The sequence below is a fragment of the Eutrema salsugineum genome, unplaced genomic scaffold (assembly GCF_000478725.1).
Source record: "Eutrema salsugineum unplaced genomic scaffold, Eutsalg1_0 scaffold_8, whole genome shotgun sequence".
NCBI lineage: Eukaryota > Viridiplantae > Streptophyta > Magnoliopsida > Brassicales > Brassicaceae > Eutrema > Eutrema salsugineum.
Window position 1 is genome coordinate 4,951,494 of NW_006256414.1, and position 15,639 is coordinate 4,967,132.

General features: G+C 38.9%; 1 pseudogene; it reads right to left on the reverse strand.

The window, feature by feature from the left end:
- Positions 1-1,696: 1,696 nt before the first annotated feature.
- On the reverse strand, positions 1,697-15,327 carry LOC18009782 (annotated as a pseudogene).
- Between the last annotated feature and the right edge of the window lie 312 nt (positions 15,328-15,639).

Sequence of the window (15,639 nt, forward strand, 5' to 3'; positions counted from 1 at the left end):
GTTGAAATATTACCTCTCCAGTACTGATAATAGTACCCTCGCAACGTAATAATAAGTTACACCCAACTACATCTTCCCAACAAGGAACCAGGACTGAAGTGTTTCCCCATTCTTGTTTGTTGACATCCATCAGAACCCACATGTCGAATTTACCGTTATTTTAATAATCTACTAAGGCTATCTTTCAGTAGTAGTTCGCGATTTTAGTGCTATGGTCAAATCGTTTGATTTGGACACTCTCAGGTAATGTAATAAGACTAAACTCTTCCAATCTCAAATCAAAGCACACTAGAACAGATCTTTTGTCAGGACTGTTAGCTCCATAGCAGACAACCCCTTTCTTGCATATACCTTGCGTTTCAGGGTAATAGGTATACTTATATTCGATGGATCTCCATGCTTCTTGAGCTCCTAAAGTGAAAACTCGATGCTGAACACTTTTACCAGTGGAAAGTACTTTGTATAGATCTGTAACAGACCAATCCGTCCACCAGACGAACGGGACTGTCACCTTCGATTTTAAACTGGTTTACTATATTTATTAGATTAAATAAACATATTTCTGAATAATACTCTTATTCAATTAATAAAAATCAAGTCTTGCAATAAAAATTCATAACTTAAATTTGAAAGAGAAACCAAAGCAAATTACAAAGAAATCTTAAATAGAATAAAGAAATTGAAACAAAACGAAGGAAAAACCCATCCCAAAAGCTCACCACTTTGGACTACTCCTTTTCGTAGCCATTAAGATCATAATCTTCATACTCACCTGAAAAGAAAGATTAAGGGATAAGTAATTTGGAAAAATTACTCAGTGAGAAATAAATCCACGTACACTCCCATTACAGTAACCATTTATTTCCAGTATATCAAGCCTATAACTAAACAAGCAACAAACAGTGCTCTACAAGCACACAAGCAAAGCAAATGCACAGATCATCATGCTAACGAGGCAACGCACAGATCATCATGCTAACAAGGCATGGAAAACTCTTCATCATGCTAACAAGGCATGACAAACTCTTCATCATGCTAACAAGGCATGGCAAACTCGTTTTGGTCACAAAGACATTCAACGTGGTTCGCCTCAACCACCAAGCGATGTGGATCATCCTTTCTTCCAGGTATAAACCCCAACAATCAATAATCAAATCACTGTGCCGTTCCACAGGTCGATCATCTATCTCTAGCTACTTACAATCATTAGGCAATCAACCAGATGGACAAACAATTATGCTGGTGTTTCATCTTTCCTTATTCATTTCACATTCTCATGATCTCTCTAAATGCATCAATCAACTCAGACCTGAGTAGTTCTAAAGTCAATACATCAAAAACAAACAAATAATGTCCTATGAATCTAGATCTACTCCTCACCTTGGCCAATTTGCAGATCTGGATTAAGGATACTGAAAATTAATGGAATCAAGCAAACAACGGGAAGGAAGAGGCTCTCGGCGGCTTCTCCTTGGCTCGGTGGTGGCTAGCGGCGGCAAGAGCTCTCTGATGCTGCTGGGCGATATCTTTCTCTCTTTCTGCACGGCTTGGGGCTGATTTTGCAGAGAATGAGGCTCTTTCCTTAGGGTTTTCTCTTTTATAGGGACAGATTTTGGGGGATGCGCCTCTTATCGGGCTTTTGTATAGGTTGGGATGTTACATTTCTCTCCTTGTTGAAAAGAATTTGTCCCCAAATTCACTCCCTCCTTATCGTTTCCATTCCGGCTAGAAAGAGTTCAAGGTACTCATTTCTCATCTGCTGCTCTGGTTCCCACATTTCCTCACGGATACCATCTCTCTCCAATCTAACTTTTACCATCTTGGTCTTCTTACCATTAACTTTATTCTCTCCAAATTCCAAAATTACAGATGGTTTTCTTAGAATTGACAGATTTCCCTCTAAGTCGACTGGCCGGGCAGGTAAAATGAACTCTGGTTCTCTTACTACTTTCTTAAATAGCGAAATGTGGAACACATCATGAAGATCGGACAACTCCTGAGGCAGTTGCAGTCGATATGCTACCTCTCCAATCTTTTCGACTATAGGGTATGGGCCCATATACCTCGGCTGAAGCTTTTTCAGCTTCTGATGCCTATCATTTCCTCTGAAGGCTCTCAACTTCAAGTTCACTTCATCTCCTACTTCAAATGACAATTCGTTCTGGCGCACAATATATTGTAGAAAACAGACATGGTTTTCATTTTTTGGATAGTTTGTAGGTGTCACCTGATATTTGGTTTTGTAGGGAAGATGTATGAACCCAAAAATTCAGATTTCTTTTTGATTTTCAATAAAAATAACACAAAAGATGCCTAAAATTAAAAAGGTAGGAGACTTGAGATTTTCTCTAGTAAAAAAAGGTTACGCATCTCATTATCTGAACTAAGATTGAAACTAGTTGCTTATATTGATAAGTAAAATCAAAACCAGTACTCGATTAGCCAAGAACGGTTCGTCAAGGGGTTTTCAAAATACTCACAGAGGTAACATTTGGTTTTTGATTTGAGGTTTCATCTTCACGACTGAGTTCTGGGCTCCATCTACTTATCGCTTGCTCTTCGACTGTCCAGTTCTCCAAACACAGAGGTAGATTCCAATCCTCTTTTTTTGAGCTACCATTGACATGGAGAGTCAACAATGTTTTCGCAACACTTCCGCTTAATCGAACAGCACAATGGATATCTGACCACACTCTTAATTCTACACCATACAATTAGGTGCCCACACCAGATAACAAATTTCCTTCATCATATGGGCTATTTTTCAAACAATGTTCTCTTCAAAAATCTTGATTTCTTGTGCTAGGTATTGAGATTGAGCTTCTCTTCTTGGAGAATTACATTGCACAGAATAAGAAAATCTAACAGCATCACAGTTTCCAAGATCTACACAAGGCTTAATCTCATTTGTTTCATGCTCCTCGTCTCTGCATTATCATCACCTTCAGTTTCTTCTTCTTGTTCAGTTTCATTGGTGGCCTCCATGTTTGTGCCATTACATTCTTCGTCTTTAGTTTCTTTTCCGTCAAGAATATAATGAGGTACCTCCAAGAATACAATGAGCTTGACATTAGTTTCTTCCACCTTTAACCTTTTATTATGGACTATGAACTTAAACACAAGCTCGCTTATAGTGGCTTCTTCGTCTTCAGGGTAATCCTTGTTTAGACAGAAAGAATCTTCGAATGTATATATATGCTCTGGATATCTATACCCATATATAGCTGGCATATGGTGCTGGTTTGATCCATAATGGACAACGAGGCCATCCTGTTTACCCCTGACGCGACAAGACACACACATCGTTGAATTCTCAACCTCTTCATCATCGTCATCACTGTCATCCACGACATTAATATTGCCTTGTGACAACAAGATGCAAGCTTTGAATCTGAAGGAGGAAGAGGCCTTGGAGTCAAATTGATCGTTATGGAACCTGAAGTAGCTTGGTGTGTGAAGTGTGCAGGCACCTCTACACCCGGTAAGAGCGCATATTTGCAAGATGATGTCTGGATGAGCTCTCTAGCTTCTTGATTCAGGTTAGTGCAAAATTAGCAAAGTTTAGCTCGATATTTGGGTTTTGGAAAGAATAGACTATTCTCTTCAAGGAAAAGCAGTTTTCTGCATTTAGAGATAGAAGGGAACTTGGGAGCTGTGGAAATGCTACGAGCTCTGTACATTCACTGATGTCAAGCTTACGTAATCGGGAGAGACGTCTGATGCAATCTGGAATAGTCTTGAAACCATCAATTTCCAGACGTAACGATATTAGAGATGTAAGCGCCTTTGCGGGTAGACATATCGGTAAAATGTAGTGAATATCAAAGTCTGATACAATATGCCAACGGAGGTCAGGGTCACACTTGATTACCGCTTCAAAACGAGCATAGCCATTTTCGTCATCCACTTCATCGTCGCCACTATCACCATCTTTACTCTCGTCGCCCAGTTCAACATCCGTAGTTAGCACACATAGTATCATATTGACACCTAGTATCGGCAGACATACCTAGACAAAGAAATATCAGATTCTCCAAGTTATAAATGTTTGGAGATATAGTGTTCAGCTTCTCACATTGATCCATATCTAGTTCCTTCAAACGAAATAGATTCTCAATCCATGAAGGAACTTCCCTTATTCCTGTCTTGCTCAACTCCAACACTACAATGCTGTTAGGAACATTTGGGAACTCCCTAAGATTTCTAGACCCTGACATTTCCAATGTATGTAGACACGACCAAGAGCTGATTGATGATGGCACTTCCTTTATTGCAGTATACTTCAGATGGAGATATTTCATGTTTGTTGAAATATCAGGAAAGGTTTTCAATCGTTTACAACCCGAGAGATTAACTCTAGAGAGAGATTCCAAGTTGATGTTAGTAGGAAAACTCTCTATCTTTACGCAATTACTCATATCCAATTCCTGCAATTTGTGAAGGTTGCCAATAGAAGAAAGCTCCACCAAACTCGAGCAACCACTGAGCGTCAATCGCTTGAGATTGATTAACATACCGATTGAAGAGGGTAGTTCTTTCAACCTTTCATAATAGCTAAGACTCAAAATTTCGAGATTCGTGGCATTGCCGATAGAGAAAGGGAGCTCCTTCAAATGAGAGCAGCTGAAAAGTCTGCAGTCTATAAGCTTATTGCCATTCTCGATAGAGCTTGGGAGCTCTAACAAACTATCGCAGCCATAGAGATCTAGTTTCGCGAGACTCGTTGCTTTTGAGAGATCTGGAATCTCCTTCAGATCCCTAGAATTCCCCAAATCCATCAACTTGAGGCATTGGAGAGGCTATACTGAAAAACAAAAACAAAAACATAAAAAATTCAGAAATGACTATAATCGCGCTTTACACGCAATACAGTAAAAAAAAAATGGCGACTATTTTTACTTTAATACCGTCCCACAGTTTCTCAAGTTTGCTATACTGCATGACAAGTTCCACAAGAAACTTTCCAGAGAACTTGGAAGGCCAAAATCTCATTAGACAGTAGTTCCAATGTATCAATCTGAGTTTTTCGGGGAGACAGTTGAGGCCTTCGGGAGGTATGCGTAAGCTACGAGAGCGGACTGCTAGAAGCTGGAGAGTATTCATCCCTTTGAAGGCGCTTTTACTTATTTGATTTCCTCTCTGTCTGGAAGGTCGTGTAGTGTTATGCCTAGAACAGTTCTTGTACCCTAGAATAAATATTTCAAAAAGAACACAATCTCAGCTTAAGAAAAACCAAGGAGGAAACACAAGACTACAGTAACGAATTTGAAAACTTACAGTATTTTCATCAAGTAGATCACAAATCTCCTCGGCATCCATCAAGAACTGTCGCTTTCCAGGCTCGTCCAAAGACTGTTTTTTGACAATTTCTCTACCCATTTGTTGCAGTAAAAGATGCATCTCTAACTTCGTAGTCTGTGGTGTATATGAGAGATTTATCAGCTAAGTTTTGAAGCCCGTAGTTGACGTCCAAACCACAATTCGCAAGACACCTCTTAACGCAATCAACCTTGTAACCAACAAAGAAACATGCAATATACAGAAAAAGAGCTTTATCTTTATCATCACTTAGCACATTATAGCTAAATCTCAGAGTTGATTCGATTCCGCTGTGAAGGCTAGACCTGAGCCTTGGTAATGCGTCTACCCACTGGTCTCTGGACAGAAACCCTCGTAGATACGACCATAACTTTCAGGCCTAGCGGTAGTTTACCTGCTAGTCCAGAAATTTCCCAAGAAAGCTCGTGAAAACCATCTCTTGGAGACTTTTGACTGAAAGCATATCTACAGAAGATTTGAAGAGCCTCACTCTTAGTTGGAAATCTCATCTCGTAAATTTGAGGACCCCCTGTGCCGTGAAAATTCTTCTATCTTCGGAGGTAATTATAATTATACTTCCGCGACCAAACCATCCAGACTGTTTTGCCATTGCTTCGAGTTGCCACAAGGAATCCACTTCATCAAGAACGACCAACACTTTTTTGTCTCAGCTTTTCCCGAGCAACTCCCAAGTGACTCACCTCAATGTCCCTTCGCTTGAAAGTTTCAGACAACAACTCTTTCTGCAAACATAACTTCGATGGATAGTCGTCAACATAACCAGCCGTCGCACATATTCCTCTGATATTCTCCAAAAACGCTTTGAATTAAAAATCAGCAGAGAATTGTTCAAAAAATTTCCTGGCAGTGCTCGTCTTACCAATCCCAGTAGGACCCAAAATTCCAAACATCTTAACTTCATCTGGTAGAAGGATCAGTAACGAATTTATCTCCGTGGTACGATCGCTTATGCCAATAAAGTCATCAAAATCCTTTGACGGTGTCATATCCAACACACCCGTAACAAATAAGGCAATATTGTTGATTAAATCAGCTTCATTGTTCCTAACAAAAACAGAGTTCTCCATTAAAACCAGTCATCATGAAACGGTAGCTAGCTACACTATAACATGCAAGAAGTGGAAGAGAAAGTAAACGAACCATTTGCTAGAGTGATAACCAGCTATACTCGTGACTTCCTCCAAAGCTTGCCTCCATGCCTGCGTCACCTCTTCTGCTTTTTTCTTACAGGTTTCACTCAATGCCTGCGTCATCATTTCTGTTTTTTTTCTTACAGGTTTCCTCGAAGGCTTTTCCGAAATCTCTGGTCTGATTCCTCACATCAGATGGATCCACTTGGTAGATAACGGGAGTCACTTTCTGTTTCTGCTCTTCCCTGCACTTGATGATTTCCACTAACTCATCCAAACACCAGCTTGAAGAAGCGTAGTTCCTCGAGAGCACGACAATGGCAACCCTGTAAGAACCAGATTTGTGTTAGATCTATATATTTGTGTAATGCAGTAGTATGACGAAAGAGTAAGAGCATTACGATGAGAATAAATAAGAACACAGAGATTTGTTAACCGGGTTCAGCGAACCTACATCCCCGGGATCTCGTCCAGAACCAATCCACTAGAAAAGATTGCAAATTACAATTGCTACATGGTACAACACACATTCGTGTTTACCACTGTTTTCTACATGGACTATGAAAACAATAACAAGCACAGCATGTTTGACTATAACTAGCAGGGCACTGGTGCACCTACGTCTCATCTGACAAGTGCGATTTTCATAGCAAAACCACCAACAGATCCCTCCATCTGTCTGGTGCGACGATGCCACACACACCGTATACGTTACACAATAGAACTCTAGGCACGTAAGTTTTTCTGTTACCGCCTTGTCCTATTTATACTCTTCACATGAAAACCCTAACTCACCACATCATCATCACTCATCAGCCAGTAACTTGTAGTTGGGCTTCTACTTCGAATAGAGCCCACATAACTTCATTTATAAACTAGAAGTCTATGTGGCCCTTTTCCATCTTCTTGGATCTTCTCAGTAAGACTCCAATGCCTCATCAACATTTCATAACATGACTTCACGTTCCTCTTCTCTTTGTTGCTCTGTAAGGACTATAGCAACAACTCTGTATCACACATTAAGATCTTGTGTAACACACGAACATCTTCTGATCTTTCATTCTCCCCCTTTTTATTTGAGTGTGTCAACTCAAGCACATCAGTGAACACAACCACAACCAGCAGCTACGCAGCAGATTAACTTTAAGTAGCAATCTCCCCTCAATCTTTGCTTCACATTCTGCTCCTGCTTGAGTGCACACTCATATAAAAACCACCATAGCTAGACCACATCTTCAACTGTCATGTACCATCTCCTTATTACATTAGCTCACATGATCTTAATATCATCAATCACTCTTTTTTCCAAGCTTATTTTGACATTGAGCACTCTATTCATTAAGCTCATGCAACGAACAGAGACATAATAATAAAGCAAATCATCATCTAAAGATAGTCGCATTCTTCAGTTTACTTTCGTTCGTCGCATTCTTCGTTCACGTTGATCAACCAGAATCTCAAGAGAACTCCCCCATGCGTTAGCTTCAATTATATCTGCCTTTGAACATCAACATCAAGTGTGTCATATGTGATCAGTCTCCCCCTTAATCATAAATAATCAATCTCATGAGATTCATCTGAACTTCAGAGATGTTCTAGCTTAGCACCGCTTAGTTCACGCATCATCAGTAGTCTCTCCCTTTTTATCTTAGTTTGCTACTCAAGCTACATATGCACCACAAGAGTAATCCAAGTATCCACCTTTCACAGAACCTTACTCTCCCTGAAACCAAGGTGCTTACTCACATGCCTTAAGGTGCTTACTCACATGCCTTCATCTCCCCGTGCTTGGGTGCACAACTAAGATGAAAATCCACAAAAACACATCCTCGAAGCATATTACTAAGCATTTACCATCCTTCTGCTACTAATCTGTCTGATCGTGAACAAGACTTTGTAAAAAACAAAGATAGAGACTCACTCCCTCTGCCACCATGAGTAGCTTCAAATCACACTTTACTCAAGGACACAGATATCTGTCAGAAACTTAGATGTTCTACAAAGATGATCTTTACTTCAATAAAAACGCTCTTCTGTCATCCAGGCTCCAAATAAGCTCGCTTTTGGTCAGAAAATAGTTCAACATGTCCAAGATATTACTGCAAAAATTCAGCTCAAAAAGATCTTGTTTGACCACTCAACCTCAACATCTCGTCATACTGGTCACAGCCTTCTCTGAACAAACCTGTCTGGAAACTGCATGAATAAATCTCAGTACAGCCGTTGGAAACTCAATCCCACCGTTGATTCTAAAAACAATAGTGCCACGAAGCTTGACACGAAATTCCAGCTCGATCTGAACAGTTTCGAATCTGCAAACGTGACTTTGAAGTTGGTTCGACAGTGCTGTATTCCTCATTTCCAAAATTGTCAGCAGTTCCTCTTAAGCTTGCCATTAATGATGAGTTCTTATGCACTTTTCTTGTAACGAACATCATTAGAAGACTCCTCTAAGATCCATGTACTTATACACGCACCATTAAAGATCTTTTTTTTTTCACTGATTTTCTATGCTTGGATCTCTGCAACACCCTGCAGTCAGCCTCACCTCTGCAAGCTTCTGGCTAAACATCAAAATAATATGCTTCAAACCGGCTTCTACAAAAATTACGACGATTCTCTCTGATTATTGATCACCAGTCAACATCCATGATTTACTAGAGACTCCATCTTTGCAGTAACAAATCAAGGCACAGCTTCCACATAAAAGCAAAGTTCAGCTTGTGATTGTACCAAAAACGATATGAAAATGGCTCAGAAGCAGCTGTCCCAGCATCAAAAGGATATCGCTGTCGCCAATAGGACAAGATCTACGCTTGCCGTACGCACAGAACAGTTTCATTTTGATGTGGTAGCAGTTCTAGGAGCAATTTACAGAGACAATTTACACCAGCTTCATATAAAACACAGGCTGCTTTAGACCCTTTTAGATCCAGGTTTGACTACAAAATCATCATGACACCCTTTTAACTACTTGCATACACCACGTGTATTCCACCTCTGTGATTGCAGTGGAAACAAAAGAAGATTCTCTCTGGCTTAGAACAACGAGAGATGCACTTGTGAAAGCAATTCTCAATAATCATGATCATACTTTCACCAAGATCGGATCATATTCTTACTAAGCTCTCCCTTAATAATAACCCAACAAACTCATGAGAATGATCCTTTTTATGTTTTGATTTGATCGCCATCTTCTGTGTGTATCAAAATCCTACCCAAGACCAGCCAGAAAATCTTACTCCCTCTGCTCGGGAGCATAGTTGTGAAAAAAAATCTTTCTTTACACAAAATTTTCATGCCAAACAGTAACCCAATGAACAAGACAGGTGATTGCAAATTCTGAAACAGATGGTAGCTACAGTCAATAATCATCAGGCTTCAACAGACACACGATCTTCAATTCCTCATACATATACCTTCGGATTTTAAGAGCTAGAGCAGCAACAGATTTACGAATCCCAATTGTAAAACCTCTATAAATTAATAATGTTGGAACCATGATAATTCATTAATTTATCGTGATATTAATTAATAATTATTAATTTATAAAGAAAATTTGTTTTCCGCATATAATTTTCTATAAAATTTCTTTGTAATAATGTTATATTTTAAAATTTTAACAAATCTCATGATATAAATTATGATTAAGAATCATAACTATCACAATAAAATAGTTTTTAACACCATATTGGATTGTCTATGTAAAAATATACATGTTCATAAGTTTAAAATTTATAAAAATATCATGGCTACTATCAGTATTACTAATGATAAAATTGAAGATAACACTACAATACATTTAAAAACACTTAAAGATAAAAAAAAATCAATTATCACATCAAAAAATCATCATGTATATAGTAAAAAAGCAATAAAAGCTACTGATATAATAATTAAAGAGATGAGAACCAATGAGATTTCAACTTTAAATAAAAATAAACACATTAGTTATTTTTTAAAAATATTGTATTTACATATATTTGCATAAATTTATATCATTATTAATTTATGTTTTTGTTGGGACCATAAATTTACATAAGGGTTTCAAAAAAAATTATTATCTTATTATCTTATCGAATTTGATGGATTTTTACATTAACCCGACTTGGGACCAACAAAATTTATTAATTTATAGTGATTATTAATTTATGAGTATTAATTTATAGAGGTTTTACACACTTCAGCTTCCTGGGTTACAACTTAATCAGAGTTACACAACTCTGAGTATTCTACCTCATATTGATCCCGACCAACATCTCCCGGCAGATGTCATTTAAGCTACCCTTGCAGAACCGAATCGGAGTTACACAACTCTGTGTATTCTACCTCAGATTGATACCGACCATCTTCTTAGAAAGAGAGAGTCCTCCTCTTGATCTTCAATTCCTATGCACTCCTTTCCTCTTGGCTCATCTTTGATAACAATCTCTTGAGCCAAACTTGAATTCTTCTTGAAAAAAAAATTCCTTTCCAACAAGAATCGGTAGGTGCTGAAGTTTTCTTAGTCCAGTTCTGTAACCATCTGTAAACAAGAACCTCTTTATCTGACGTTCAATAACAATGACCCACAAAATCAACGCGTCCTGTAAACAAAACCTTGATCCAAAACAGATTACTGAAGCATATCTCCAACGGTTTCCTCCGTTAATTCAAGGCTAGGCTACCTCTGCTCGTCGGTGCTCTTCTTGTCATGTGTTTCACCTCGGCTTCATTTAACAGTAAAGACTGTAAACCAAGACACCTTTCTTGTTTCAATCTCGCATTCATCATTAGAGACGCGCTTAAACTTATACAAAAATATCAAAAGAAGTTCTCCATCTGGCTTGATGATTTTGATTTCTAGATCCGTTATATTTCTTCACGTACAAACACATTCCCGTCATTTCTTTGACCCACATCTGTAGATCCTATCTGAAAACCTAACATCTTACAATGTCTCAAAGCCATACCTGAATGTCATTCTTCTTTTGATTGCTCAAGAACCAATGTCACCCAACTTTCCAATAGCATCACATCCAAAATTGATTTAACTCCGATACAGTATCCTTCAGCGAGATCACCGTTTGCCCCATATCACAGATTCGACCCAAAGCGTAATCGTCATGAAGCTCTGCAATTTCTGGTGATATTCTGATGCCGTCTTGCTTTCTCTTGTGATTCCCTAGCATGCACAATGTTAAAATAGAGCAGACATCTTCTCAGAACCAGAATCCCACAAACTACACCTGTTACAAGCGTTCACCGTTGAGACTCATACTTGTTACCATCGCAAATCCCATTCACATTGTATCACAATGAACTCGAAAACTGAAATTTAAGACTGGAATCCCTTCTTCAATAACGATGTAATTCCCATTAAAATTCAGAGAAATCCTGTCACGAGAGTCATCAATTTCCGTTTAGTCCTAACAACATCAAATCTGCTGCCACCGAATCTGATGTTTTTATCTTTGAATCTGATACTCATGAAGCCTCTAGCGACTGATCGAGAACTCTTACACTTGAAATTTCTTTTCTAAAATCTTTGACAGAGAAACAGAGCTCTATGAATCCAATAAACACAAATTTCCTTCCAGTTTGAATCCTTAATTTGCAAAAAAGCAACTACAGCACTTTGCTGGAGACTTTATAATTTCTCCATACTCACCATCATCAAACCTCTTCAAGACCACCATAGAGCTCAAATTCAGCCCCAACCGCCAAAAGTCAGCAAGTCGTTACACACAAATTGAATCCGGAGCTAGTAAGAGTAATTCCGAAGAAAGAATATCAGCGACCTTATCTTGCTAAAGCTTTAAAAATTTCGCCAAACTGTAAGCCTGGAATTTCAGCTATTTCAGGCGGATCCTATATGCCTACAGCCCTCTTCGAAACTTCTAAACCTCTGAACTCTATAATTTAGAGAAGGTCGCAGTTGCAATGATTGTTTCACTGTGAATCTGAAGAATTGTGAGTCGCATAAGCTCCCAACGTTATGCTAAGGTACGGCCGACTTATTGATTTCACAGAATTCAAATCCATAGAACACAATTGCCATCGTAAAGCTCGTCCCTTTTGTTCTTGATGAAAACGTGAAGTTAACAATTTAATCTCCATTGGGCCTATCAGAACTAAAGCCCACAATGCTGACAACTCCACTTTGCTCCCCAGTCGGCCCAGTTCACATGAATCTTCTTCCCCCATAACTTCTGTTCCTTTCACGATAGCAAAATCAATATCCCGGCAAAAAGAACACCAACCCAGAAACAGTTTCCGATCAAAATTTTCAGTGAAATCTTCATTATTGACGGTCCTTGAGTCAAACATCTTAACTCTTTTTCCTCTGTCTGAATTAGAAATAGACTTGATAGTAACACCTTTCTTCACATGAATCTCCTTCTTATATATTCCATAGAGCCCACACGAACAGTAGCCAAATCAGAAATGCCGCTACAAAATTGTTAAACCCCTTGAGATCTTTGTTGAAAGAAAAGGAATCTTCGACGATGACTGAGAGACACTTGCCCATCTGCTTTTTGTCAACTTGAAATATTGAATGCATCAAAGATATTTGCAATTCTCAACCAAGATTTGCTTATATTCGAAACTCCACCTCTCTTTTCAGGTAACAAATCTTCCTTTAGGTTGAGATCCAAGCAGATACGATGATTGAGGCTACATCTTCTAATGTTTATCTTCTCGCCCATCATCTTCTTCTCTTCAAGATCAGGAACGCCTCCACCTTTGTTTTTGCAACATATTTCTTTCAAGACAGATTGGAGATGAGAGCTCTCTGTTCCTTTTTTTGTTTTTTCACGAGAACATCACATTAGCAAGAGGTTTCTAGGTGAAATTTTCTATCTCTGACTAGACCATCTATGAGATTTTGTAGTTGGTGGACGAATCATAATCTCTGAAATTCCTCTCCATATCATTAATTCATTTTCTAGCTAGAACGATGAAAACCTCTTCATTAACAAATTCTTCAACAAGGAGTAGATCGATTCATCTCTATATCTTCTTCTCGACGGCTTGACCACTGCTCATCGCTACCTTCATCGGCTTAATCTTCGTTATCAACACTGAAGTTGTGAAGCCATCACTCAACATCAAACTCTAGGCCTTTCTTTACCATAGACCAGAAACGCTTCTTAGAAAGTTTAACCTTGCGTTTTTCTGAAAATATTTCTTTTGAACCTTGAGTCTCGCAGCTCTGACCTCTGAGACCCAGATCAGCACAGACCAGAAACTCTCTCTTCTTTGTTGGTGACAAATCAAGTCTCCATCATCAATCTATAGCAGATCACCCAACAAAGCAATTTACTTGATCGTCAAACCTCTCTGTTATACGTTCACGAACCATCGTCTTTTTCATCAGCAATTTTCTCTGCTAGCCACAAATCTAATTCCAGGATCCCACTCGAAACGAGAACAGATCTCTGTCGAGAGCCCGCTCTGATACCAAATGTAAGAACCAGATTTGTGTTAGATCTATATACTTGTGTAATGCACTAGTATGACGAAAGAGTAAGAGCATTACGATGAACATAAATAAGAACACAGAGATTTGTTAACGGGGTTCAGCGAACCTACATCCCGAGATCTCGTCCATAACCAATCCACTAGAAAAGATTGCAAATTACAATTGCTACATGATACAATACACATTCGTGTTTACCACTCTTTTCTACATGGACTATAGAAATAATAACAAGCACAGCATGCTTGACTATAACCAGCAGCAGCACTGGTGCACCTACGTCTCATCTGATAAGTGTGATTTCCATAACAAAACCACCAACAGATCTCTCTATCTGTCTGGTGGGACGACGCCACACACACACCATATACGTTACACAATAGAACCCTTGGCGCGTAAGTTGTTCTGTGACTGCCTCGTCCTATTTATACTCTTCACATGAAAACCCTAACTCACCAAGCTTACGTCATCATCAGCCAGTAACTTGTAGTTGGGCTTCTATTTCGAATAGCCCACATAACTTTATTTATAAACTAGAAGTTGGCCCTTTTCCATCTTCTTGGATCAGTAAGACTCCAATGCCTCATCAACATTTCATAACATAACTTCACGTTCCTCTTCTCTTTGTTGCTCTGTAAGGACTATAGCAACAACTCTGTATCACACACTAAGATCTTGTGTAACACACGAACATCTTCTGATCTTTCAGACTCTTGATTCTCTGATCGCTTGTACAAGCTCGGGACCGATAGATTCGCCTCGCTCGATCTCGTCATCAATGAACAGTGTGATTCCCCTGCTTCTGAGCTCTTCCAGGACGTGGCTAAGAAAGGTTTTTCGCACGTCACTTCCACAGAAGCTCGGGAAGACTTGGTACCTCCATTGCAAGTCAGAGATGAAGAAGAAGCCATGGATAAGAACACGGAGAGATCCAAGAAGAGGATCACAAAGCTTTCAGCATTAATTGGGAAAGAGAGATGAAAAACGGAGAAGCTTTGTAGAAACAACGGAAAAGACGCATAAGACAAGAAAACAGCAAAGCTTGACTTTTGAAGTAGGAGAGGAAGATTCATGAATGCCAGAAATTCCAAAGACGTTGACTTTTTTTTTATAAATGATTTGTATTCGCTGTTTACTTATTCTCGACGTGAGATCCTCTAATGTTATTCTCTCCATTAAAAATGTGAGACCGAAAGACATGCTTGAGAGTGCTTAGTCCTTGTGTGTCATGACCTTTGTCCTCTTTCAGAAAGCAACAAGCTTTTGAATCTATACAAAATGCTCTGTTTCAATATCGAAGTGTTGTCAGCATCAGAACACACCAAAGTTGAGAAAATAAAGCACTAACAGAAGAGGAGACACTTCACTAGACTTGCGCAACCACTGAGACTTCATTACTCCCTTCTTGGTAAGGATCCACATAAACTAAGGACTGATTTAAAGAAAGAACGAAATTAAAAGTAACTTCTTTCGGTTAGCAAACGGTTAAATATAGCAAAAACATAACTTCTTGCCCATTATCTAATAAGCATCTAAGTGAACGTAAGAGGCTTTGTATGTGCCACATATGTAAGGCCAGAAAAAAAGAGAGAAATAGATAAGAAGGTGAGGATTTGCCTTTCGCCTGAATTCCTTGAGAAGGTGACTGACTGAGAAAGGTTCTGCGAATGTCTTTGCCGCTGAAACTTGGGAAAACAAAAGAGCAGA